The sequence below is a fragment of the Saccopteryx leptura genome, chromosome 2 (genome assembly GCF_036850995.1).
Source record: "Saccopteryx leptura isolate mSacLep1 chromosome 2, mSacLep1_pri_phased_curated, whole genome shotgun sequence".
Taxonomy (NCBI): Eukaryota; Metazoa; Chordata; class Mammalia; order Chiroptera; family Emballonuridae; genus Saccopteryx; species Saccopteryx leptura.
In genome coordinates this window covers 36,887,586-36,914,502 of record NC_089504.1, presented here as the reverse complement: position 1 = coordinate 36,914,502, position 26,917 = coordinate 36,887,586, and the positions used below count along the sequence as shown (strand labels likewise).

Here is a 26,917-nt window from a genome sequence, read left to right as displayed (position 1 = left end):
GGATTTATTAAATTTTTTGCAATTAAAAAAATCTTAATTGCCTGAACAGGCGGTGGTACAGAGGATAGAGCGTCAGACTGGGATGCGGAGGACCCAGGTTCGAGACCCCAAGGTCGCCAGCTTGAGCACGGGCTCATCTGGTTTGAGCAAGGCTCACCAGCTTGGACCCAAGGTTGCTGGCTCGAGCAAGGGGTTACTCGGTCTGCTGTAGCCCTACGGTCAAGGCACATAAAGAGAAAGCAATCAATGAACAACTAAAGTGCCACAACAAGAAACTGATGATTGATGCTTCTCATCTCTCTCTGTTCCTGTCTGTCTGTCCCTATCTGTCCCTCTCTCTGACTCTCTGCCTCTAAAAAAAACAAACAAACAAACAAAAAAACCAAACTTAATTGAATTTATTGGTTCAAGCATGCAACTCAGTAAAACACCATCTGAACACCACATCATGGATATATAATTTTCCCTAAAGAGACTCTAAGATGTAGGCAAAAGCTACCAAGTCTATTAGATACTTTAAATCCTTTAGGGCACTGGTACAGGCCCTTGCACACAGTGGGTATTCTACATGTTTTTAACCAATTGTTTTAAAATCTGGTCCTGTTTTGTCAGGAACAAACTTTCCGAAGCAGTCATTTGAAAACTTAGTTAACCTATGAACCACCAAATTCAAGTAATTGATATAGATGCTAAAAACATTTGCACTCAATCAATGCTATAAAAACTGTCTAACCAGGTGGTGGCACAGTGGATAGAGCGTTGACCTGGGACACTAAGGACTCAGGTTCACAGGTTTGAGAGCAGGCTCACCAGCCTGAGCGTGGGCTCACGGGCTTGAGCGTGGGATCATAGACATGATCCCATGGTTGTTGGCTTGACCTCAAAGGTCACTGGTTTAGGCCCAAGGTCACCGGCTTGAGCAAGGGGTCACTGGCTCTGCTGGAGCCCCCAGTTAAGGCATGTATGAGAAGCAATCAGTGAACAACTAAAGTGCCACAACTATGAGTTGATACTTCTCATCTCTCTCCTTCCCTGTATGTCTGTCTGTCTCTATCTTGCTCAAATTAATATAACATAACTAAAAAGCTACATTTTTGGCCTGACCAGGAGGTGGCGCAGTGGATAGAGCGTCAGACTGGATGCTGAGGACATCAGGTTCGAGACCCCGAGGTCCCCAGCTTGAGCGCGGGCTTATCTGATTTGAGCAAAAGCTCACCAGCTTGGACCCAAGGTTGCTGGCTCGAGCAAGGGGTTACTCGGTTTGCTGAAGGCTCGCGGTCAAGGCACATATGAGAAAGCAATCAATGAATAACTAAGGTGTCGCACGCAATGGGTAACAAAAAATTAATGATTGATGCTTCTCATCTCTGCATCTCTCCATTCCTGTTTGTCTCTCCCTGTCTATCCCTCTCTCTGACTCTCTGTAAAAAAAAAAAAAAAAAAAAAAGCTACATTTTTGTTTATTCTATACTAAGAGCAAAAGGCAGATGTTTAAAAAAAAACAAACAAAAAACCAAGCCCCAGGAATCTTGCCTGTACTTTTTAAGTAACTGTCACTGCAATTACTGTCTAAGAGAGACAGTAAGGGTCCCCAAACTTTTTACACAGGGGGCCAGTTCACTGTCCCTCAGACTGTTGGAGGGCCGGATTATAAAAAAAACTATGAACAAATCCCTATGCACACTACACATTAAAATTTTAAAGTAAAAAAAAAAAGACGGGAACAAATACAATATTTAAAATAAAGAACAAGTAAATTTAAATGAACTGACCAGTATTTCAATGGGAACTATGCTCCTCTCACTGACCACCAATGAAAGAGGTGCCCCTTTCGGAAGTGCGGTGGGGGCCATAGTTTAGGGAACCCTGGTCTAATCTAATTTTTGGCTCTGCTCCCATTTAGTATGCTTTCAGAGCCCTATTCCTTTCACTTCAGCAGAAAGAATTTTTTAAGTGCCTGATTTTATAGTTGGACATAAAAATATATTAAGCCTTATTCAATACTGGACCCAGAAGTTGCTAAATTCTTGAATAAGATCACTCTGGGTTTTAATTACATCACTTGCAGCAGCAGCCTTCACCACTGCTACTGGATACCAGAGTATGGCTGCAAGAAATGTGCTAAGATAGTTCTGGGTCTTAACAAACAACAATTTCCATATTTCTTCTTCAAAGATTTAACTATCATCCAACTGGTAAAACCCAACTTTATTTATTCATCTATTCTCCATGTTTCAGCTTTCTCCAAATGAACCTACAACAAAATAAGACTATACTGTTTTAGAAATCTTACTTAAAATTTACAAGACAAACTACTGGCTTTACTAGAAAATATACTTTAAGCCATTATTATTATTTTTTTGTATTACTTGATTTTATTTCATACTAGGTGGTGGGCACAAAGCAATCGTCCTTAATAAAGTTGACAATTAGCTTCACTCAGTTTAATAATGCACATTAAACTTTTTACAATTTATTTATTATATAGAGAAAGAAACATCAATCTGTTGTTCCATCCATTCATGCATTCAATGGCTGCCTCCTGCAGGTATCCCAATCGAGGATGGAACCCTCAACCTTGGCATATGGAAATGATGCTCCAACCAAGCTACCTGGCCAGGGCTAAAAACGCACATTTACAAAAAAGTATTCTTACAGGTCGTGGCTGGTTGGCTCAGTGGTAGAGTATCAGCCCAGCATGTGGAAGTCCCAGGTTCGATTCTTGGTCAGAGCACACAGGAGAAGAGCCCTTCTGCTTCTCCACCCCTCTCCTTTCTCTCTCTCTCTTCCCCTCCCGCAGCCAAGGATCCATTGGAGCAAAGTTGGCCCGGGCACTGAGGATGGCTCCCTGGCCTCTGCCTCAGGCACTAGAATGGCTCCAGCCATAACTAAGCAACACCCCAGATGGGCAGAGCTTCGCCCTCTGGTGGGCATGCTGAGTAGATCCCTCTCGGGCGCATGTAGGAGTCTGACTGCCTTCCCACTTCTCACTTCAGAAAAATATATTAAAAAAAAAACAATAAATAAAATAAATAAATAAGTATTCTTACAAATTGTTCTGAAATTTAAATATACAATAGCTTGGAAAACAATGTTAGAAAACAAAAGCCAATGTAAAAAGACAGAAACAACTAAAATAGCATAAATTTTTTAAAATTATTTTTATTTATTCATTTTAGAGAAGAGAGAGAGAGAGAGAAAGAGAAGGGGGGAGGAGCAGGAAGCATCAACTCCCATATGTGCCTTGACCAGGCAAGCCCAGGGTTTTGAACTGGCAACCTCAGCGTTAAAATAGCATAAATTTTATTCGGGTCCTATTTTAGTTTTCTTAATGCATCATCAACGTCAGAAATCTGTTCCTTCGGCTGGCTCCATTGCCCAGGACTTAAAAGAAATACCTTTTCTTCTTGGTTTCATTTCACCTTCTGGATCCATACAATATTCTCTAACATCAATTAGGACTTTTCCTTTAAAGTCCCGAACACTGTTATACCTTATTTTCCCAATTTGAAATGTATTATCGTCTTTGCTGCTGCTGCTGCTCCACTTAGAAGATGACAGGACTGTTGAAGTTTCATCAGTCTTTTGCTTCTTTACAGGCTTTTCTAAGTAATTTGCTTTACCCTCTGTAACTTTTTGTCAACTTCACTGTCAGAAATGCTGCCAGAAGAGTTTGAAGGAACAAGGTCCTTTGATTTAGGCAATGCTCCACTCCGACAACCCAAAAGCCCCGTGCTCCCTCCCTTGTGACTCAAGACATTATTAATGTTAATACTGATAAATAACATGTGATGAGAGAAGCCAACCTTATTCTTTCAGGATCAGCTGCTTACTACTGTTACCCCAGATTTTGATGATACTTCTAGCTAAGTAGAGCAGAAAATTCAATTTCAGAGTCTTGGGTTGTTTTGTGTTAAATGACTTATATTGAGATACAATTCACATAGCATACAATTCACCCATTTAAAGTGTAAAATTTTAAAAATGTTAGTATACCTAGCGTGTGGAGGACCTGGGTTCGATTCCCGGCCAGGGCACACAGGAGAAGTGCCCATTTGCTTCTCCACCCCTCCGCCGCGCTTTCCTCTCTGTCTCTCTCTTCCCCTCCCGCAGCCAAGGCTCCATTGGAGCAAAGATGGCCCGGGCGCTGGGGATGGCTCTGTGGCCTCTGCCCCAGGCGCTAGAGTGGCTCTGGTCGCAACATGGCGACGCCCAGGATGGGCAGAGCATCGCCCCCTGGTGGGCAGAGCGTCGCCCCTGGTGGGCGTGCCGGGTGGATCCCGGTCGGGCGCATGCGGGAGTCTGTCTGACTGTCTCTCCCTGTTTCCAGCTTCAGAAAAATGAAAAGAAAAAAAAAATGTTAGTATAGTTACAAAGTTGTACAACCATCATCACTATCAGTTTTAGAACATTTTAAATTTTTATTTATTTATTTATTTATTTTTTACAGAGACAGAGAGTGAGTCAGAGAGAGGGATAGACAGGGACAGACAGGAACAAAGAGAGATGAGAAGCATCAATCATTAGTTTTTCGTTGCGCGTTGCAACACCTTAGTTGTTCATTGATCGCTTTCTCATATGTGCCTTGACCGCGGGCCTTCAGCAGACCTAGTAACCCCTTGCTGGAGCCAGCGACCTTGGGTTCAAGCTGGTGGGCTTTTCCTTAAACCAGATGAGCCCGCACTCAAGCTGGCGACCTCGGGGTCTCGAACCCGGGTCCTCTGCATCCCAGTCCGACGCTCTATCCACTGCGCCACCGCCTGGTCAGGCAATTTTAGAACATTTTAATCACTCTAAAAAGAACCCCCCCAGCCTGACCTGTGGTGGCGCAGTGGATAAAGCATCAACCTGGAAACGCTGAGATTGCCGGTTCAAAACCCTGGGCTTGCCTGGTCAAGACACATATGGGAGTTGATGCTTCCAGCTCCTCCCCCCCTTCTCTCTCTCTGTCCCTCCTCTCTGTCTCTCCCTCTCCTCTCTAAAATGAATAAATAAAAAATTAAAATAAAAATAAAAATAAATAAATAAAAAGAACCCCCAAGGTCATTACCTAATTTTCCCCTTCCATGAACCCCTGAAAACCACTAATCTGTGTATATGCTTATTCTGAACATTTCATATAAATGGAATCATAAAATATGTTGATTTCTTTCACCTAGCATAATGTTTTCAAGGTTCATCCATGTTATATAGCATGTATCAATTCATTCCTTTTAATGACTAAATAATATTCCAGTGAAGGGATAACCACATTTTGTTTATCTATTCATGAAATGTTGGTGAATTGGATTGTTTCCACTTAAGAGCTATTATGAATAATGCTGTTTTTGTGTCAATGTTTTCATTTCTCTTGAAAGCAGAATTACTGGGTCATGTGGTAACTCTATTTAGCCTTTCAATGAACTGCCAAAGTGTTTTTCCAAAGTGGCTGCATCATGTTAAATTCCACCAGCAGTATATAAGGAGTTCTCTGGTTGTTTTTTCTTTTTTTAGTAGAATGAATCTTGGCATCAGACCTAGATACAGTTCAGTCATTTACTAAATATGTGATCTTAGGCAAGTCATTAAACAAATCATATGCCTTCCTCATCTGTAAAATGGGAATAATAGTATCTACTTCACAGTTGTTCTGAGGGTTGTTATTAAGATTAAATGTAGGCCCTGGCCAGATATCTCGGTTGGAGTGTCGTACCAACACACAAAGGTTGTGGGTTTCTCAGGGCATATACAGAAACAGATCGATGTTTCTCTCCTCTTTCTCCCTTCTTCTCTCTCTAAAATCAATAAATAATTTTAATAAAAAACATTAGCCTGACCAGGTGGTGGCGCAGTGGATAGAGCATCGGACTGGGATGCCGAGGAGCCAGGTTCGAGACCCTGAGGTCGCCAGCTTGAGCGCAGGCTCATCTGGTTTGAGCAAAGCTCACCAGCTTGGACCCAAGGTCACTGGCTCGGGCAAGGGGTTACTCGGTCTGCTGAAGGCCCGCAGTCAAGGCACATATGAGAAAGCAATTAATGAACAACTAAGGTGTCGCAATGCGCAACGAAAAACTAATGATTGATGCTTCTCATCTCTCCATTCCTATCTCTCTGTCTGTCCCTGCTATCCCTCTCTCTGACTCTCTGTCTCTGTAAAAAAACAAAACAAAAAACAAAACAAAAAAAAAAACCTTTAAATGTATGGAAATGCTCACAGCACAGTGCCTGGGATATAGCAATTCAAGAAATTATATAATTAATACTTCTAATCTAACCAAGGCTGTTAATTTGCCAATAAGGCACTGCCTAACTCCTTAATTTTTTGTTAGAACTCTTGCATTGCATTCAACCTACTGTAATTTTTTTGGTACATGTCTGTCTCTCTAACCAGACCATAGACTCCTTATCTTTTCATTTTCTAGCATGGAGCACATTTCCTAGCTCGTGACTAAAGGGCAGAGACAAAGGAAGGCAGAAAGGAATTAAGAGTGAAAGAAGTAAAGGGGGGGCAGGGAAGTTGGGGGAAAGAAAGGAAAGGAAGCCTTCCAGATTTCATCCCTGCCCTTCTCTATACTTCAATCCCTCCCACCCCAGTGAGATTTACTTAGGCTGTCCTCCTTTTCCCCACACAAACTGTTAGTCCTTGTTATAGATAGTTAAATACAGATAAATTCCATTCCCTCCCACTAGACTACATTTTCTTTTGAGTTAGAGATTGAGCCTTACTCATCTTTATTATCTCTGTAGAGCCTAATGCTGTTTTTAGAAGGCCCAGCTAAAAAAGTTTACTTACTTTGTGCAATTCAATAATTGAGTTTATGCCTAACAAAGAAGTCAACCAAATGAGGCAAGGAGTATAACTAAAACTGGATAAATGCAACAAGACACAGCTGGGGGAAGTACCCTTTCTTTTCACACTCAGGACTATAATTCTTGAATTAAGGGTGAATGAATGAAAAGCCATGGGCATTTACTAGGTAGCTACTCTGTACCAGACACCTCTGTACAAGACAGAGCAAAAAGCAAGCAAGGCTTCTTTCTCTACGGAGCTTAAGCTCAGTAAACAACATTTTGCTTTTCATCCTGAAGTTTCTAATCTCATTTCTACTCCAGAAATTTCATCTCTACAATTGCTTCCTTCCTTCAGTAAATATTTATCAAAGCGCCACTATGTATCAAGTCTATCATAGGCACCAGGGACATGTGAGTAAGTGAATGAATGAATGAATAAATAAATAAAATAAGATCTCATTTGTTTTATATTTTAACTGATTTTATAATAATTAATTTCCCAGTTAATAATTCTGTAAAATACTAGTATGTGGTGGTAATACATGTACATAAGTTTTATTTTTAAGTTAAAAAAATGGTTTGTGATAAAAATAGAATTCCAGTACCCTGTCCCCAGTTCCCACTTTCCCTTCCCAGAGGCAAGTATCCTCAAATCTTCTAGGTATTTCCTCCAGTACTGACCTCAATTTTTCTAAGTAATAATATGCTTTCATGACTATTTCTTGGTTACCAAATTTTACAATTTATTGGACTTCTGCCATGTACTCAATCAGAGGACTGAACTCCTCCATCCCTCCTATCCCACTTTCTCTCTCATCTACATAACTGTAAAATTTTGTGTCTATATCAAAATGAGGCTCATTAAAATTTCAGAAACAAGATATAATTAAGTTTAGCCAGAGAACTAAAATGTTTTGAATTTTAGTTTTAGGGGGTTGGAGGGTAGTTAATAAAGGAGATAAAGTAAGAGGAGGAGACAGAAGAAAATAAAGACAATATGTTTGGGGACTATTAGAGGAACAGGAAGGAAGTGACTGATTTGATTCTGTTGAGTATTAACAAGAGGCTGGTAATAAAGGGAATGGCTCCACTTTGTACTTCTCTTTATTGGAGTGGAAACCTGAAAATTTCAGATAGTAGGTGTGGAAAAAAATTCAATTTTCAGAGCATCTCCTTATTCTTTGTAATGGGAAATAAAGAGAATGCAGAAATTGGGAATCCAAACAAAAATATGGCCTGAATGTGATCCATTCCTTGGTTATAAAATACCATATTTCCCCATGTATAAGACGCACCCTTTCCCAAAACCATTTGGGGTCTAAAAACTGGGTGTGTCTTATACAGTGGTTGTAGACTTTTTTTTTTTTTTTCCCTGAAGCTGGAAACAGGGAGAGACAGTCAGACAGACTCCCGCATGCGCCCAACCAGGATCCACCCGGCACGCCCACCAGGGGGCGACGCTCTGCCCACCAGGGGGTGATGCTCTGCCCCTCCAGGGCGTCGCTCTGTTGCGACCAGAGCCACTCTAGCGCCTGGGGCAGAGGCCAAGGAGCCACCCCCAGTGCCCGGGCCATCTTTGCTCCAATGGAGCCTCGCTGCGGGAGGGGAAGAGAGACAGAGAGGAAAAAGAGGGGGAGGGGTGGAGAAGCAAATGGGCCCTTCTCCTGTGTGCCCTGGCCAGGAATCGAACCCGGGACTTCTGCACGCTAGGCCGACGCTCTACCACTGAGCCAACCGGCCAGGGCCTGTAGACTTTTTTTACTTGCATTTTCTGCTTATTTGCACAGATGAGGAGTTGTATGAATTTTATGATGAATAAAACTTGAGTTCAATAACTTTATGTAATACATTCTTTTTCCAAATTTCGGGCCCCAAAATTAAGATGCATCTTATACATGGGAAATACAATAAGTAATCTAACTTGTGATTTCTAGTGTTCGCCTCCTCAGACTTAAAAAGTAATCATCTAAGTATTGACTTTATCTATTCATTACCTCCTACCTTACAAGGGATAAAGATAAAATTTGACAAATATGGCCCTGGCCGGTTTGCTCAGTGGTAGAGCGTCAGCCTGGCGTGCAGGAGTCCTGGGTTTGATTCCCGGCCAGGGCACACAGGAGGAGCACCCATCTGCTTCTCCACCCCTCCCCCTCTCCTCTCTTTCTCTCTCTTCCCCTCCCACAGCCAAGGCTCCATTGGAGCAAAGATGGCCTGGGCGCTGAGGATGGCTCCATGGCCTCTGCCTCAGGCGCTAGAATGGCTCTGGTTGCAACAGAGCAACGCCCCAGATGGGCAAAGCATCACCCCTGGTGGGCGGGTGGATCCCGGTCAGGCACATGCAGGAGTCTGACTGCCTCCCTGTTTCCAGCTTCAGAAAAATACAAAAAAAAAAAAAAAAAGACAAATACTATTTCAACCATTCAATCAAAAATGTCAAGTATAAACATGTATGCTAAGCATGAGTGACCATCTAACTACTATTTAAGATAACCAAACATAGTAACATAATATACTTATTTACTTATTTTACACTTTAGTTCTTATAAAGCCAAATCTCTGGGCTAAACCACTAGAACTCTCTTTCCTAAATGATCCAAGAGAAGTTAAATTACTGCTATAATTTCTAGTGTAGGTATAACATTGATATTTCCATATAACATTTCATTCAACAATGTTAAAAGGCTTAGATAAAATTCTCACATTTCCTGGCCCTGGCCGGTTGGCTCAGCGGTGGAGCGTCGGCCTGCTGTGTGGGGGACCCGGGTTCGATTCCCGGCCAGGGCACATAGGAGAAGTGCCCATTTGCTTCTCCACCCCCCCCCCCTCCTTCCTCTCTGTCTCTCTCTTCCCCTCCCGCAGCCGGGGCTCCACTGGAGCGAGGATGGCCCGGGCGCTGGTGATGGCTCCTTGGCCTCTGCCCCAGGTGCTGGAGTGGCTCTGGTCGCGGCAGGGCGACGCCCCAGAGGGGCAGGGCATCGCCCCCTGGTGGGCAGAGCTCGCCCCTGGTGGGCATGCCAGGTGGATCCTGGTTGGGCGCATGCGGGAGTCTGTTTGACTGTCTCTCCCCGTTTCCAGCTTCAGGAAAAAAAAGAAGAAAAATATTTTAAAAAAAAATTCTCACATTTCCAGGATCTATAATAATGTATTAATTAATCAATTAATCAAAATGTAGTAAATATCAGTAACTTTTAAAGGAACCCTAAAAGCCCTGGCCAGTTGTCTCAGCAGTACAGCTGGGCCCAGTATGTGGATGCCCGAGGTTTGATTCTCAGCCAGGGCACACAGGAGAAGCGACCACCTGCTTCTCCACCCCTTCTCCTCTAGCTTCTCTCTTCTCCTCCCCTCTTGCTGCCAGCGCTTGACTGGAGTGAGTTGGCCCCGGACACTGAGGATGGCTCCATGGCCTCTGCCTCAGGTGCTTAAAAAAAAATGGTTTCAGTTGCAAAGGAGCAAGGGCCCCAGATGGGCAAAACATCGCCCTCTAGTGGGCTTGCTGGGTGGATCCTGGTCAGGGTGCATACGGGAGTCTCTCTCTCTGCCTCCCATCCTCTCACTAAAAAATTTAAAAAAGCCTGACCAGGCAGTGGTGCAGTGGATGGAGTGACAGCCTGGGATGTATGGGGCCCACGTTCAAAACCCCAAGGTCGCTGGCTTAACTGTGGGCTCATCCAGCTTGAGCGCAGGCTCACCAGCTGGTACTGGCTTGAAGTGTAGGATCACAGACATGATCCCATAATCACTGGCTTGAGCCCAAGGTCACTGGCTTAAACAAGGGGTCATTCGCTCAGCTATAGCACTTCCCACCCCCGTCAAGGCACATGTGAGAAAACAATCAATCAATGAACAACTAAGTTACAGTAAAGAAGAACTGACGCTTCTCATCTCTCTCCCTTCCTATCTGTCCCTATCTCTGTCTCTCTCGCAAAAAAAAAAAAAAATAATAATAATAATAATAATAACTTTTAAAAGAAAAAGAAACAACAGTTAATACTCAGTTCTGGTTCTTCAATGTTCAAACAACTGTTGATTCCTTGGACTTATTAAGTTTTTTAGGCAGCAAATAGTATAATCTAATTCTTTGCAATTCTGTGTTTTCTTATCTACCAGAATTTATAGATATTTCCTAAAAACTATCACCTGTTTTAAAATGGCAAAACAATTCGTTTAAATATTAAGCTTCCCTTATGATGCTATAAGCTCCAAATGCTAAGGATAGCCTCTTCATGTATATTCATAATTGTGTACTAAAGTTTTATAGATGAGTCTTCCATGGAAATTAGGCTTTTATCACTGAAGTGTGGTAGCAGGGTGTGTTTTGTTTTTATGAGGGAGGTGTCAAAAATGTAAAATGTGGGTAAAAAATTAAAATATTAGGAACACGCACTGCAAAATACCTGAAGAAGACAAATGATCTTGATGCATAAGCTGGCATTAAACTGATAATCCAAGTGAAAAGAGATCTCAATACAGTTTGGAAAAAGCTAAACCACGCAACTTTTTTTCTGAAATATGCCTATTATTAAGACAGTAATGGGAGACTTATATAGCATATTCTGGATCATAATTAGATTCATTTATATCCATTTTTCCTTCCATTATGTGTGGGAAATATTCTTATTTACAGAAGCATAATCAATAACAGGAACCAGTCATAATAAGATTAGCAATAAAGAATGAATACATAAGAATAAGAAATATACAATAGATAATCATCCATCATTTAACCTTGCCATGGCAACTTGGGCCAGTGATCTTTGAAGTTTGTTTCCTGACTTGCTAGTTCTGAGAGAGAAAGTCATTTCTACCACCAGAGAAACAAAAGGTCAGGCCCTTCCTTTTCCCTCTTTACAGCCCCCATGCAGATAAAATATTTGAGAAGCAAATAAGAGTGGCTACTTAAAAAGGCCACTTGGCCTGCAGTGGCAGATGGCTGCCCTTCCCTCCCTTTCTTGGCATCTCAGCTGAGCAGGACAGGAATAGTGAGAGACTTTATGAGCTAATCTTACTATCAAAGAAGCCACTCCTCACCCAGCATCAGATGGATCACATACATAATATGCGTTTTCTTTTCTTTTTTTATAGTATGCTTCCCCCCCAACAAATCTTAAATTAAAATATCTTCTTAAATCAACTCTTGGTTATCTATGATGATGCAAGTGAGCCCAAATATAAATATCAGTAAATAAAATCAATTTAGAGGAATATCTACCTAAGCTTGATCTTTGGTCAGTTACTGTGATGGGTATCTCGCCTAAAATTATTCACACATCCTTGTCTGTAAAATGTTTATCCTCCGTCTAGGTAATCAATTCCTTTCACCTGAGCTCAAAGCGGTCTCAGGGCAACACTAAGTGTTCACTTATCACCTGTTGTGTGAAAAGCCAATCAATGCTACTAGCTGACTGAGCCAGGTACTAGAAGGAGGACAAAAACAGCAAAATCATGGTTCCTGTCTTCAGGCAGCCTTCAACCTACAAAGGGAAAAAAGGTCTAAACATCATAGAACAACTCTAAAATAACTTGTCCAGATGATTTACTTCAGACTAAGTGCAAAGGCAATCCAGGTGAGTGGTTTTTAACAGTCTCAAAGTAGTCCAGGATTCTCAAAAGAAGTTAAAATTCACTACCCTTAAACAAAGTCCTTTAGCTTCTGCAAACAAAAGAAACCAACAAAACAAAAGGCAGCCAACCAAATGGGAGATTATATTCACAAATGACAGCCCTGATAAGGGGTTAATATCCAAAGTATATAAAGAACTCACAAAACTCAGCAACAAATAAGCAAACAATCCAATTAAAAAATAGGAGAGGACCCGAACACTTTTCCCAAGAAGACATAAAAAAGGCCAACAGATAGCCTGACCAGGCGGTGGCGCAGTGGATAGAGCGTCAGACTGGGATGCGGAAGACCCAGGTTCGAGACCCCGAGGTTGCCAGTTTGAGCGCGGGCTCATCTGGCTTGAGCAAAAAAAAAAAAAAAAAAAGCTCACCAGCTTGGATCCAAGGTCGCTGGCTCCAGCAAGGGGTTATTCAGTCTGCTGAAGGCCCACAGTCAAGGCACATATGAGAAAGCAATCAATGAACAACTAAGGTGTCGCAATGCGCAACGAAAAACTAATGATTGATGCTTCTCTTCTCTCCGTTCCTGTCTGTCTGTCCCTGTCTATCACTCACTCTGACTCTCTCTCTGTCTCTGTAAAAAAATTAAAAAATTAAAAAAAAAAGGCCAACAGATATATGAAAAGATGCTCATCTTCACAAGCTGTTAGAGAAATGCAAATCAAAACTGCAGTGAGATACAACCTCATACCTGTTAGATTGGCTGTTATCAACAAGACAAGTAGTAAGTGTTGGAGAGGCAGTGGAGAAAAAGGAACCCTCATCCACTGCTGGTGAGAATGTATAGTGGCACAACCATTACTGAAGAAAGTATGGAGGTTCCTCAGAAAACAAATAGAATTACCATATGACCAAGCAATCTCTCTATTGGGTATCTACCCCAAAAATATGAAAACATTGGTCCACAAAGACACATGCACCTCCATGTTCATCACAGCATTCTTTACAGTGGCCAAGACATGGAAACAACCAAAGTGTCCCTCGAGGATTAGACACAGAAGAGGTGGTATAAATATATACAATGGAATACTACTCAGCCGTAAGAAATGATGATATATTGCCATTTATGACAACATGGATGGACCTTGGGAACATTATACTGAGTGAAATAAGTAAATCAGAAAAAGCTCAGAACTATATGATTTCACACATAGGTGGGATATAAAACTGACTCATGGACATAGATAAAAGGGAAGTGGTTACCGGCGGAAGAGTATTGGGGGGGGGGGAGAGCAATGGGGGACAAATATATGGTAATGGAAAATGATCTGACTTTAAGTGGCAAGCACACAGTGCAATCAACAGTTCAAATGCTATAAAAATATTTACATGAAACCTATCGATATGTACTCTTATTGATCAATGTCACTCTATTCAATTTAATATCTGAAAAAAAATACTTTATTGCTAAAAAATGCTAACCATTAAAAAATGAATAGAATACAATAAAATATGTAAAACAAAGTGTTCCAGATTCCCCCTCCTCACCTTATTCCAGTACACACTGTGGGGAAAACAATTGTGTTAGGCTTGCTCTCTGGTTTACTGGCTGCAAGCACTTTGCGTGATTAGTGTGTGAGCACCTGGCAACACCAAGTGTGATAGTCCATGTAAGGCTACTACTGGTGCTTTCCCTTGGGGGCGAGTCTCCCAGATCTACTCTCTGCCACTGCGAGGTGCTGTTTTCCTGCTCCCTTGCCCTTCACTGAGAAAAGCAGGTTTGCCTTTGTTTATTAGCTCTTTTCCTTTTTTGTTTATTTGCTCACCTGTCTTTGTGAGCCTCCAATCAATGGGTATGGCCCTACGCTTTCCAGGTCCTCAGTTTCTCTACTGTCTGCCTGAATTCAGAGAACCTGCCTGTATTACACACACTTACAAGCAGGAAGAGTTTTAAGACATTCAGGAAGAGGTTCAATCCAAAATAGAGCTTTCACTGAGCTAAGCAAAATGCCAATCAGTAGGAAAGTGCACTCATTTTGGGATACATTAACTTCTAAAAGCCAAAAAGGTAGGGAGCACAGGAAGTGTCAAAAGTGGGGGAAAAAATCTTCCCCTGCTTGAGTAGAGATGCCCTCCTTCTCTCCTGCTACCTTAGAGTGCCACAGGTCTGGGGGAAAGGGAAGCAATACAGGCGGTAAGAAGTTTTACAACATAGTCATTAAAAGCCTAAGACCTATTAGAAAATTCTTTTAGCCTTGAATACTGCTACACACATTTATATTAAATATCCTCTGACAAACTAAAAGAAATGGAGGTAAAATGAACCAAAGGGGCTACTTCATTTTGCCATATTTGAAATCTATGCAGAACAGAACTATGTTATGAAAAGCAAGAGGAGGGTGCAGTAGATGGGACAGACAATGCTTACTGCAGACTACAAATCAACAAGGAGTGAATTTTCATAGAACACAAAAATTATATTCAAGTTAATCCTAACAATATCACTGAAAGAAAAGACATTTACTTGCCAATAATATTTTTAGACCTAGAAATATGAAGTGGAAAAGAAGTTTTTGCCATGAGACTGGTGTGGGTTTTAAATCCTTGTTCTTCCATTTACGAGCTGTGAGACCTTAGTCAAATGACTAAGTTTTTTTCTTACCTGGGAAGGGATGTTAACACCTGACACAGATTGTTGCATAGTTTATATGATATACATAAAGAATTTAGTACTGTGTTTGGCACAGAAGGGGTTGATAAGTTTTTATTCTAATCATATGGCAATTGAAAAAGCTAAACTCTTTTCTCCATACCTACAAAAATTGTCTGACATACTCTGTAACTGGGGAAATCTTATCAGTATCCATCAATAGGAAAGTGGTTAAATAAATCATTATTACTTCCTACAATCTGCTTATTATATAGCCCTCTTCAAGTTACTGACATGGAAAGGCTACCTATATTGTTAGGTGAAAATAAGCAAGTTACAGAACCATAAATAAATATAATAAAATCTAGTTTATCTGAAAATATATTATTAACAGTAATTTTCCCTGAAAAGGACAATAGCACTGAGGGTATGTTTCTATATTTTGTACTGTTTGCATCTTCTATAATTACTAGCACTACGTGTATAATTAAAAACTAGTAACAAAAGGAAAAAGGTATTACTTGTATAATTAAAATTATACACAAAGCACTTATATCATCACATCAGATACCAATTTAACCTTCCTATCCAAAATGTTTTTTTCCCCTGAAATAGCTCTTTGCCTGACAGTTTTGAAAACCCCACCAGCAGACTTATTTTTGGTTCCATTTGCCAGCCAATCTAACATGGCCAATGCAAAGTTGATTGAGCACAGCTGCTTTAACCATGACAGTGGCTAGAAGGTGAAGGAATGGAGTGGGTAGAGGAGAAGGTAGTAAAAGAAAGGATGAGAAATAAACGCTCAACATGAGAAGAGCACACTTCTCTATTCTGAACTGAAATGCTGAGGTTATAAAATGGTTTTTGCCTATGCTGGTAAGTACCTACTGTGCCTCAGCCTTCTATGTATATGCAATACAGCCAACCTCCCCATGAATGTCAGCTGATAAGTAAAGATGTCATTTCTGTAATTTCATTTAGCAGGTTTTTTACCTGTTCAAGGTTACTAACTTACTCTGCCAAATATTTCTTAGTAATTGAATTACATCACCTAGGATGAATTCCAAAGTATTTTTTCATCTCATTTTACTTTCCCAGACAGTTCAAAGGGCCATAATATGCATTCTTAAATACTCTTTGATAAAAAACAAAAAACTTATACACCTTCTTCAAAAAAGCTTGCTTTGGGAAGTTAATACTCTGCTCAAGGATGGTTTCAAGTCCATCTAATTTAGCATGGAAAGCGGCCTTCTATTCAAAGAAATCACAGCTACTTAAGGAATGGCTATCTTTACGATTATTTTCTAGCATATTAAATCATTTATACTTACAAATAGATTTACAGTGAACATTAGATTTAGCCTATTAGTTATCACTGAATATTAACCTGCTCTTAGACATGAATGCTAACATTCTTTTATGTATTTCCTATATTAAAACATTATAATTCAAAACTCTTTCCTAATATATCACTTTAACAGTCCCCTACATAGGAACCATCAATTGCTGTATGCTACTTTTAAGATTAAAAAAAGTCAAATTTGTCAATCAGGCATTCAAAGTCCTATACAATCTGCCCTGGTCAATCTTCCTAGTCTCATTACTACCAACATCTTACCAAAGCCTTTGCTCAAGCCAGCTATCAACTTCTTGTTCTCTGAACTCACCTTTATCTGCCTAGATTTTCTCAAACTCATCTTTAAAATCTTACCTGAATTTTGCCATTCTCTTAAAGCTCAAAACCTCAAAACTCAAACCTCAAAAAAGCTAAAAAGGATCATCTTCCCTATGTACTTTCTAGCAATGTGTACTACTGGGGTTTAGGGGGTCAATAGATAAAACCTCTTCTCATCTACCTATCCTACCCACTTTTGGAATAATTGACAAATAAGACAAAAATGTCAAATAGATGGAGATCAAACTGCAGCCTTTATTATAGATAAAGCCCATATTTTAAAATGTAACAGAGGCATAGCAACAATGCAATTCCTAAAACTACACCCCCGAACTACACCAATTCACCCACACAATCACAGTCACAGTTGGAAAACCACAGGTCTTCCTATGAAGGTCTGTTTCTGGAAAAATCAACAGGCTACAGGTGGTTGGCTCCCCAGGAAAAGGAAAGAAGAAAGGAACTGAGAACTCGGTCCTGACTAGTTCCTTGCCCAAATTCTTTAAAAAGATCAATCACTCCCCCTCTGGGACAAAGAGAGGCCATGGGAATTAATTACATGGAATGATGTCCCTCCATATGGAAACATGAATCCAGGGTAAAAAAGGTTACCATCCTTCAAATAACTACTCATATAATTTGATTAACAATTTATCAAACATAGGCCAATGCCATGTTTTCTATGGATAACTTAAAATGTTATTTTTATTTAAAGTCTTTTACTGTTTTTATTTATATTTGTTATCTCCAAGTAGATTTTAAGTTCCTGGAAGATGGCATGTTAATTATCTTCTTTTTTTTTTTAAATTTATTCATTTTTTAGAAAGGAGAGGGGGGGGAGAGAGAGAAGAGAGAGAGAAGAAGGGGAGGAACAGGAAGCATCAACTCCCATATGTGCCTTGACCAGGCAAGCCCAGGGTTTCGAACCGGCGACCTCAGCATTTCCAGGTCGACACTCTATCAACTGCGCCACCACAGGTCAGGCAAGATGGCATGTTAAATGGCTTGTTCACAGGCAGAGCAGTGGCAAGACTTAGCGGATAGCAATACTATTAACCAGGTAACAAAATCTCTCATGAATCAAGGGAAGCAGGATGAGAGAAATGTTTGTGATGGAAGTTTTAGAAGATGATCACAAACAAAGAGGGGGTGAAGGGCAGTATGGTATAAACCTCAAAGACAGGTTTTTACACAAAGGTGAGAAAGCATAGGTATTAAAGTTGAAAGAATGAGCAAACTGCCACTGTTGCAATATACTTACATTAAAAAATAAAATCTAAGCAATTCCATCATTAAATCATTTATATGCACAATACAACAACTCAAATGAAAATTAGGAATCACTATAAGCAGATAAAAAGTTTTAATTCAAACACATTGCTGGAAAATTATGTCAAGCTATCAAACCTTACAGAAAGCAACAAAAAGAATGTTATTAAAATGGAAAAAAGAAATGAACTCAAACACTGACAGGCAGGCATAACTACTGAACTAAAAAAAAATCAAGATGGCAAAAAGACTCATCCTTCTGGCTTCCACAACTGATGGGGGCAGACGTACTCAGGGAGAGCATTTGGAGAGAAAAAAAGAGATTCCCAGATAAGCACCTGGAAAATAATGGAAGATGGGAATTATACGAAGCCTGGAAGACAGGGATTGAAAATTCAAATGCACAGAGCCCTAGGTGATGAGTGAAGGCACTGGACAACACCAAGCCAACTGGAGCAGGCATGTGCCTCTCCCAGAGGAGCCACTCTGAGGATCACTGCCACAGGGCAATGGCCACCCAGTGTAGCCAGGTCATTTTTCCCCAAAAATGCCATTTACATGCAGATTCTTTTTTTTTTTTTTTCCATTTTTTTTCTGAAGCTGGAAACGGGGAGAGACAGTCGGACAGACTCCCGCATGCGCCCGACCGGGATCCACCCGGCACGGCCACCAGGGGCGACGCTCTGCCCACCAGGGGGCGATGCTCTGCCCCTCCGGGGCGTCGCCATATTGCGACCAGAGCCACTCTAGCGCCTGAGGCAGAGGCCACAGAGCCATCCCCAGTGCCCGGGCCATCTTTGCTCCAATGGAGCCTTGGCTGCGGGAGGGGAAGGGAGAGACAGAGAGGAAAGCGCGGCGGAGGGGTGGAGAAGCAAATGGGCGCTTCTCCTGTGTGCTCTGGCCGGGAATCGAACCCGGGTCCTCCACACGCTAGGCCAACGCTCTACCGCTGAGCCATCCGGCCAGGGCCAACATGCAGATTCTTAACATAAAATAGTTGTTTGGGTTTTTTTTTTAAGCGAGCGAGAGAGAGATAGAGAGAGAAGAGAGAGAAGGGAGAGAGATGAGAAGTACCCAGTATAATTGTGGCACTTCAGTTGTTCACTGATTGCTCCTCATATGTGCCTTGACAAGGGGACTCCAGCTGAGCCAGTGACCCCTTGCTCAAGCCAGCAAGCTTGGCCTAAGCCAGTGACCTTGGGCTTCAAACTAGCGACCATGGGTTATATCTATGATTCCATGCTCAAGCCGACAACCCCACTCTCAGGCTGGGCTGGTAAGCCCATGCTCAAGCCTGAGACCTCAGGGTTTCAAACCTGGGTGCTCAGCATCTCAGGTCGATGTTCTCTATCCACTGCGCCAAGCCTGGTCAGGCTATCATTTTTTACTGGCAACTACTATAAACATTTTCAGAATACTTTGAGGGGCAAATAAAACATGTCAGCAAACCAGATTTGACACACAGATTGGCAGTCTGCCATTGCTGATTTGAGACATGAATAAAGCAAATCAACTAAAGTACCTGAAAAGGAATATAAAAAAGATAGTGAACGACTAAGACAGAAGAGTTCACTTGAGCCAAGGGCAAAGAACTTTAAGAACAGTGATAAACAGGAAGTTCCACTAAAAAATTAAGACTGAAAAGTATCCAAAGATTTTTTTTTCATTAGAAGTTCATCAATGGAATACAAGCCTAGAAGGGACAGTAAGCAGACAGTTTTGTTTGTTTTTTTTAAAGGTTTTATTTATTGATTTTACAGGGCAGGGTGGGGTGAGAAGTATCAACTCATAGTTGCTTCACTTTAGTTGTTCATTGATTGCTTGTCATACGTACCTTGACCAGACAAACCCAGGGTTTCTAACTGGCGACCTCAGCATTCCAGATCGATGCTTTATCCACTGTGCCACCACAGGCCAGGCTAGCAGGCAGCTCCCTTGTAGCAAAATACTTAAAGAAATTGACATTTCTGAGAACTCGAGGGAACCTGAACTTACAATTGAGAAAATCTTGCTAAACTAACAAAATTATCTACGTATCCCTGGTTAAAATCAAACAGACCCTAGCTTTACAAATACTGCAACTATAGTTTAACTTTTCAGATGAAAAATTGTTTGAGTAAAATCTGAATAAAAAAAGAAATATCCCCCTCCAGGCTGTTACTGCACTTTATGAACTAAAAATTTACCATAATTTCTTCCTTTCTCTTTTTTAAGGACCATTCTCTTTTCTCTTTACAGCCATCTCTGGAGATCATATACACTATTCTCTAGTTAATTCATTATCTCCCAGTACCCAGCAAATTCTGCAAAGACCACAAAGGCTCAAATCTCTTAGGCTATACACTAGCCGATCCAGGACACATGGTGTCCCACTAGGGTTCAGCATTCATAAGAGAGGACCAACTCACTTTTTCTTACCACAGTACAGGATCTTATAACATGATGCTTCCACCCTAGAGAGAGCACACACAAATGATATGACTAGGAACTCTGAAAGACAACTTATCAACAAAACATCATATATTAGAAACAAAGAACAGAAAAAAATCCAGGTGGAAAGAAGTTAATCATGAAATGCTTTCTGAGAAAATTTGAACATGGAGAGAAATTGAATGTCATTAGGAAAACAGACAATATGAAATAAATTTCATGGCATGTGTCCTAAATTTTGAGACAGTGTGTTTTTACATAATTTCTTTCTTTTTAATAACAGGTATTTTTTTATTGCATAATTAAATAGGCCTAATTATCTTTTGTTGCATTCTTTTTCATATTAATAATTTTACAAATTAAAAAAATCCTTCGTCAGATCTTGCACTCATTTGAGATTGTATAACTGGTTGTCATATGTATCAAAGCAATGGAACCTACAGCACTGGTACAGAGATGCTTACAAACAAATTATGGAGCTGGAATGAGGGGCAGAATAAGCAGACAGTCTATGCCAGAACAAGTGAGCTGAATCATAGAGCTGCTTCAGAGCAAAAGCTACAACTTACAAGTTGTGACATACCGAGCCCAGCACAGTACTGAGCACATAATAGGTGTTAAAAAAAAATACTTCTAGGCTCTGGCGCATTAGCTCAGTTAGAGCGTCAAGCCGAAACACCAAGTCTGCAGGTTTGATCCCCAGTGAGCGCACATATGGGGAGAGACCAATGAATGTACAACTAAGTAAAACAACAAATGAATGCTTCTGTCTTTCTCTTTCTCTCCCCCCTCATCTCTCTAAAATCAATCAAAAATATTTTTTAAAAATATTTCTAGGCCTGACGTGTGGTGGCGCAGTGGATAAAGCGTCGACCTGGAAATGCTGAGGTCGCGGGTTCGAAACCCTGGGCTTGCCTGGTCAAGGCACATATGGGAGTTGATGCTTCCAGCTCCTCCCCCCTTCTCCCTCTCTGTCTGTCTCTCTAAAAATGAATAAATAAAATTTAAAAATATATATATATATATTTCTAAATGGAAAGACATGATACTCATTATGAATTCAGAAGACAAATTTCTAACAAATTCTGCTATCTTTGAAGGACTCCAAATTAACAGTAAACAGCTACACTCCTCATGCCCTAGATGTGTATTTGGTATGTGAAGCTAGTAAATGTTTAGTAACAAATAACCTGCTAAAATAAATAAGGAAAGGAATAAACCTCCAAAGAAGCAAAGAATATGAGTTGTTCTTTTTTACAGACTTTGAATTCTTGAGCCCTCTTAGCATACTTAGTATTCAAAATAACTACTGAATAAGTAACAGAAATAGAAACAGAAAGGAGATGGCCCTGCCAACTACCATTTGCATTTTCTCTATTTTCTTTTCAAATCCAATGACCTGAGGACCCAAGCCAAAAGGAAACTTGAGATTTCAACACTCAAAAAATTTAACTCTAGTAAGAGACCTAAATAATAATTCACTCACGTGAACTTCATAATTGGGTTTGTTTTCACTGTGTGCATAACTACTGTTATGGGCAACTAAGAGCAGCAGCTTCTACCCGGTGAACTATTTTTACTAAAAAGCATGGACGTGGGTGATTGTTTACTGCAGTACTGATACCTACATACAGCTCACCGGTTCTAACTGGCAGTGCTAAAAGGAACCCTTAAAACTCATCAAATCTACCTCTAGCTACCAGTTTACACTGAGCATAAAACTGAGGTCCACTAAGAGGGAGTGACTTACCCCAAGACATACAAACAGTTAAAGGCAAAGCAAGGGCAGTGTAAGGTCTTAAGGCCAAAGCCAGTGATCTACTACCCCAAACAATCTCCCTGCCAACTAGATTTGTATTCATTGTAATAAACTATATCAAAGTATTATGCAACTGCAAATTGAAATGATCAAATATAGCAAAACCTTCCTAAGCAGACTTCTCAGAACTGCATATTCTAGTTGATTTAATTTTCTGGTACCAAAGGTTGGTTTTGATAGCTGAACCTCATGATTATCAGGTAAAAGAACATCAGAGAGGGGTAAGAGCAGAATGAGTATTATTAGTGTCCCTAGAACTATGTAGAGAGCCATTTTCTTTTTTGATAGACCTTTGATATAAAGTAATGATGGTGTCTGACCAGGCGGTGGCGCAGTGGATAGAGCGTCAGACTGGGAAGCGGAGGACACAGGTTCAAGACCCCGAGGTCACCAGCTTGAGCATGGGCTCATCTGCTTTGAGCAAAGCTCACCAGCTTGGACCCAAGGTTGCCGGCTTGAGCAAGGGGTTACTCGGTCTGCTGTAGCCCCACGGTCAAGGCACATATGAGAAAGCAATCAATGAATAACTAAGGTGTCACAATGAAAAACTAATGATTGATGATGCTTCTCATATCTCTCCATTCCTGTCTGTCCCTATCTATCACTCTCTGACTCTCTCTGTACCTGTAAAACAAAAAACAAACAAAAAAAAGAAATGATGGTATAGAATGAAGAGCACAGCCCGACCACTGACTGACTACCTGCTGTATAGCACTGTTCAAGACAATCTCTCTCAAACCCAGTTTTCACATCTTTAAAAAGAAAAACTAGGCCCTGGCCGGTTGGCTCAGCGGTAGAGCGTCGGCCTGGCGTGCGGGGGACCCGGGTTCGATTCCCGGCCAGGGCACATAGGAGAAGCGCCCATTTGCTTCTCCATCCCCCCCTCCTTCCTCTCTGTCTATCTCTTCCCCTCCCGCAGCCAAGGCTCCATTGGAGCAAAGATGGCCCGGGCGCTGGGGATGGCTCCTTGGCCTCTGCCCCAGGCGCTAGAGTGGCTCTGGTCGCGACAGAGCGACGCCCCGGAGGGGCAGAGCATAGCCCGGTGGTGGGCAGAGCGTCGCCCCTGGTGGGCATACTGGGTGGATCCCGGTCGGGCGCATGCGGGAGTCTGTCTGACTGTCTCTCTCCATTTCCAGCTTCAGAAAAAAAAAAGAAAGAAAAACTAAAGCCTAACCCAGGGGTCCCCAAACTTTTTACACAGGGGGCCAGTTCACTGTCCCTCAGACCATTGGAGGGCCGGACTATAAAAAAAACTATGAACAAATCCCTATGCACACTGCACATATCTTATTTTAAAGTAAAAAAACAAAACGGGAACAAATACAATATTTAAAATAAAGAACAAGTAAATTTAAATCAACAAACTGACCAGTATTTCAATGGGAACTATGGTCCTGCTTTTGGCTAATGAGATGGTCAATGTCCGGTTCCATATTTGTCACTGCTAGCCGTAACAAGTGATATGACGCGCTTCCGGAGCCATGAGGCGTGCGTCCCGTGTCACTGGAAGTAGTACTGTACGTGAGCGATGCCACCACATACAGGACTCCAGGAGCACAGGATGCGGATGACCACTAAAGAAAGAGGTGCGCCTTCCGGTAGTGTGGCAGGGGCCGGATAAATGGCCTCAGGGGGCCGCATGCGGCCCGCTGGCCGTAGTTTGGGGACCCCTGGCCTAACCTGTGGTGGCACAGTAGATTAAAGCATCAATATGGAATGCTGAGGTCACTGGTTCTTAACCCCAGGTCTGCCTGGTCAAGGCACTTGAGAGAAGCAACTACTACGAGTTGATGCTTCCTGCTCCTTCCCCCACTTCTCTCTCTCTCTCTCTGAAAATCAACAAAATCTTTTTTTTTTAATTTTATTTATTTTTTTCAGAGACAGAGAGTGAGTCAGAGAGAGGGATAGACAGGGACAGACAGACAGGAACGAAGAGAGATGAGAAGCATCAATCATTAGATTTTCATTGCGCGTTGCAACACCTTAGTTGTTCATTGATTGCTTTCTCATATGTGCCTTGACCGCGGGCCTTCAGCAGACCAAATAACCCCTTGCTGGAGCCAGCGACCCTGGGTTCAAGCTGGTGGGCTTTTTGCTCAAACCAGATGAGCCCGCGCTCAAGCTGGTGACCTCGGGGTCTCGAACCCGGGTCCTCTGCATCCCAGTCCGACGCTCTATCCACTGCGCCACCGCCTGGTCAGGCAACAAGTAAAATCTTTTTAAAAAATTAAAAAAACTAAATAATGTAAGATCTCTTCCTGTTCTGAACTTAGAGTGTCTAGGACTCGAAGTAAATTTTCTTATAATATTCAATGTTCTCTAGAAGTACCTATATTCCCCCTCCCAAAGTGCTGAGTATATGATTAGCTTAGGTTAAAACAGACCTGAACAACAAACCAGTTATAACACCCAACTGATACCTGGATACTTCTGTAACTGTAATTGTAATAAATGATAGCTTTTCGGTTTATGCTCAGAGAGTTGCCATAGTTTAAAACACTTAAGGCAGGGGTTCCCAAACTGCGGCCCCCTGAGGCCATTTATCCGGCCCCTGCCGCACTTCTGGAAGGGGCACCTCTTTCATTGGTGGTCAGTGAGAGGAGCATAGTTCCCATTGAAATACTGGTCAGTTTGTTGATTTAAATTTACTTGTTCTTTATTTTAAATATTGTATTTGTTCCCCGTTTTGTTTTGTTTTTAACTTTCAAATAAGATATGTGCAGTGTGCATAGGGATTTGTTCATAATTTTTTTTATAGTCCGGCCCTCCAATGGTCTGAGGGACAGTGAACTGGCCCCCTGTGTAAAAAGTTTGGGGATCCCTGACTTAGGGGCCCTACAATGGGGTAGAAGCAGGGGAGGAAGATGCTTTCTAGACCCCTCACTACAATTAAATACTTCAAATGTAATGTTTCATTTATCAACGGTTTTGCTATTCAAAATAATTTTGGAAGCTGATTTAAAGGCTGATGATCTAGATCATTCTCCCTCCCAAAAAGACATTATGAAAAATACATATTAGTTCTTTTTACAAGAACCATACTACTGAATCTCCTCATATTTATATACAGGTACTATCATATACTGTCATGAGACTGTCTTTTTGTGTATTTTTTATTGTGGTAAAATATACAGCACATAAAATTTACCATTTTAACCATTTTTAGGTGTATAATTCAGTGGCATTAATTATATTCACAATGATATGGTCAAATCATCTTTGCTAAAGGAGCCAAAAACATACAATGGAGAAAAGAAAGCCTCTTCAATAAATGGTGCTGGGAAAACTGGAAAGCCACATACAAAAGAATGAAACTCGACTATAGTTTGTTTCCTTGCAAAAAAATTAATTCAAAATGGATCAAAGACTTAAATATAAGATCTGAAACAATAAATTACATAGAAGAAAACATAGGTACTAAACTCATGGACCTTTGCCGTAGAAAACATTTTATGAATTTGACTCCAAAGGCAAGGGAAGTAAAGGCAAAGATAAATGAATCGGACTACATCAAACTAAGAAGCTTCTGAACAGCAAAAGAAACTGACAACAAAACAAGCAAACAGCCAACTAAATGGGAGATATTTTCAAACAACAGGTCAGATAAGGGCCTAATATCCAAAATATACAAAGAACTCACAAAACTCAACAACAAACAAGCAAACAAACCAATTAAAAAAATGGGAAGAGGACATGAACACACACTTATCCCAATAAGAAATACAAATGGCCAACAGATATATGAAAAGATGCTCATCTTCACTAGCTATTAGAGAAATGCATATCAAAAATACTATGAGTCTGGCCCTGGCCGGTTGGCTCAGCGGTAGAGCGTCGGCCTAGCGTGCGGAGGACCAGGGTTCGATTCCCGGCCAGGGCACACAGGAGAAGCGCCCATTTGCTTCTCCACCCCTCCGCCACACCTTCCTCTCTGTCTCTCTCTTCCCCTCCCGCAGCCAAGGCTCCATTGGAGCAAAGATGGCCCGGGCGCTGGGGATGGCTCTGTGGCCTCTGCCTCAGGCGCTAGAGTGGCTCTGGTCGCAACATGGCGACGCCCAGGATGGGCAGAGCATCCCCCCTGGTGGGCAGAGCGTTGCCCCTGGTGGGCGTGCCGGGTGGATCCCGGTCGGGCGCATGCGGGAGTCTGTCTGACTGTCTCTCCCTGTTTCCAGCTTCAGAAAAAAAAAAAAAAAAATGAAAAAAAAAAAAATACTATGAGCCTGACCAGATGGTGGCGCAGTGGATAGGGCATCAGACTGGGATGTTGAGGACCCAGGTTCGAGACCCCGAGATCGCCAGCTTGAGCGCAGGCTCATCTGGTTTGAGCAAAAAGCTCACCAGCTTGGACCCAAGGTCGCAGGCTCAAGCAAGGGGTTACTCGGTCTGCTGAAGGCCCAAGGTCAAGGCACATATGAGAAAGCAATCAATGAACAACTAAGGTGTCGCAGTGCGCAATGAAAAACTAATGATTGATGCTTCTCATCTCTCCATTCCTGTCTGCCTGTCCCTGTCTATCCCTCACTCTGACTCTCTGTCTCTGTAAAAAAGTAATAATAATAAAATAAAATAAAATAAAATAAAATAAACTACTATGAGATACCACCTCACACCTGTTAGATTGGCTACTATCAACAAGATAAGTAATAAGTTCTGGAGAGGCTGCAGAAAAAAGGAACTCTCATTCATTGTTGATGGGAATGTAAAGTAGTACAACCACTATGGAAGAAAGTATGGTGGTTTCTCA

General features: G+C 41.4%; 1 protein-coding gene, 1 non-coding gene and 1 pseudogene across 6 annotated transcripts in view; 1 reads left to right on the top strand and 2 right to left on the bottom strand.

Annotated features, from left to right (window-relative positions):
• The window catches only part of RNF38 (ring finger protein 38), a 159,705-nt gene that overhangs the window by 89,473 nt on the left and 43,315 nt on the right, over window positions 1-26,917 (bottom strand). The gene's annotated exons all lie outside the window — the stretch shown is intronic.
• LOC136393641 (activated RNA polymerase II transcriptional coactivator p15 pseudogene) lies at window positions 3,315-3,788 on the bottom strand (annotated as a pseudogene).
• TRNAS-GCU (transfer RNA serine (anticodon GCU)) lies at window positions 9,480-9,555 on the top strand. Its single transcript has one exon. It is a non-coding gene; the product is annotated as a tRNA-Ser (tRNA).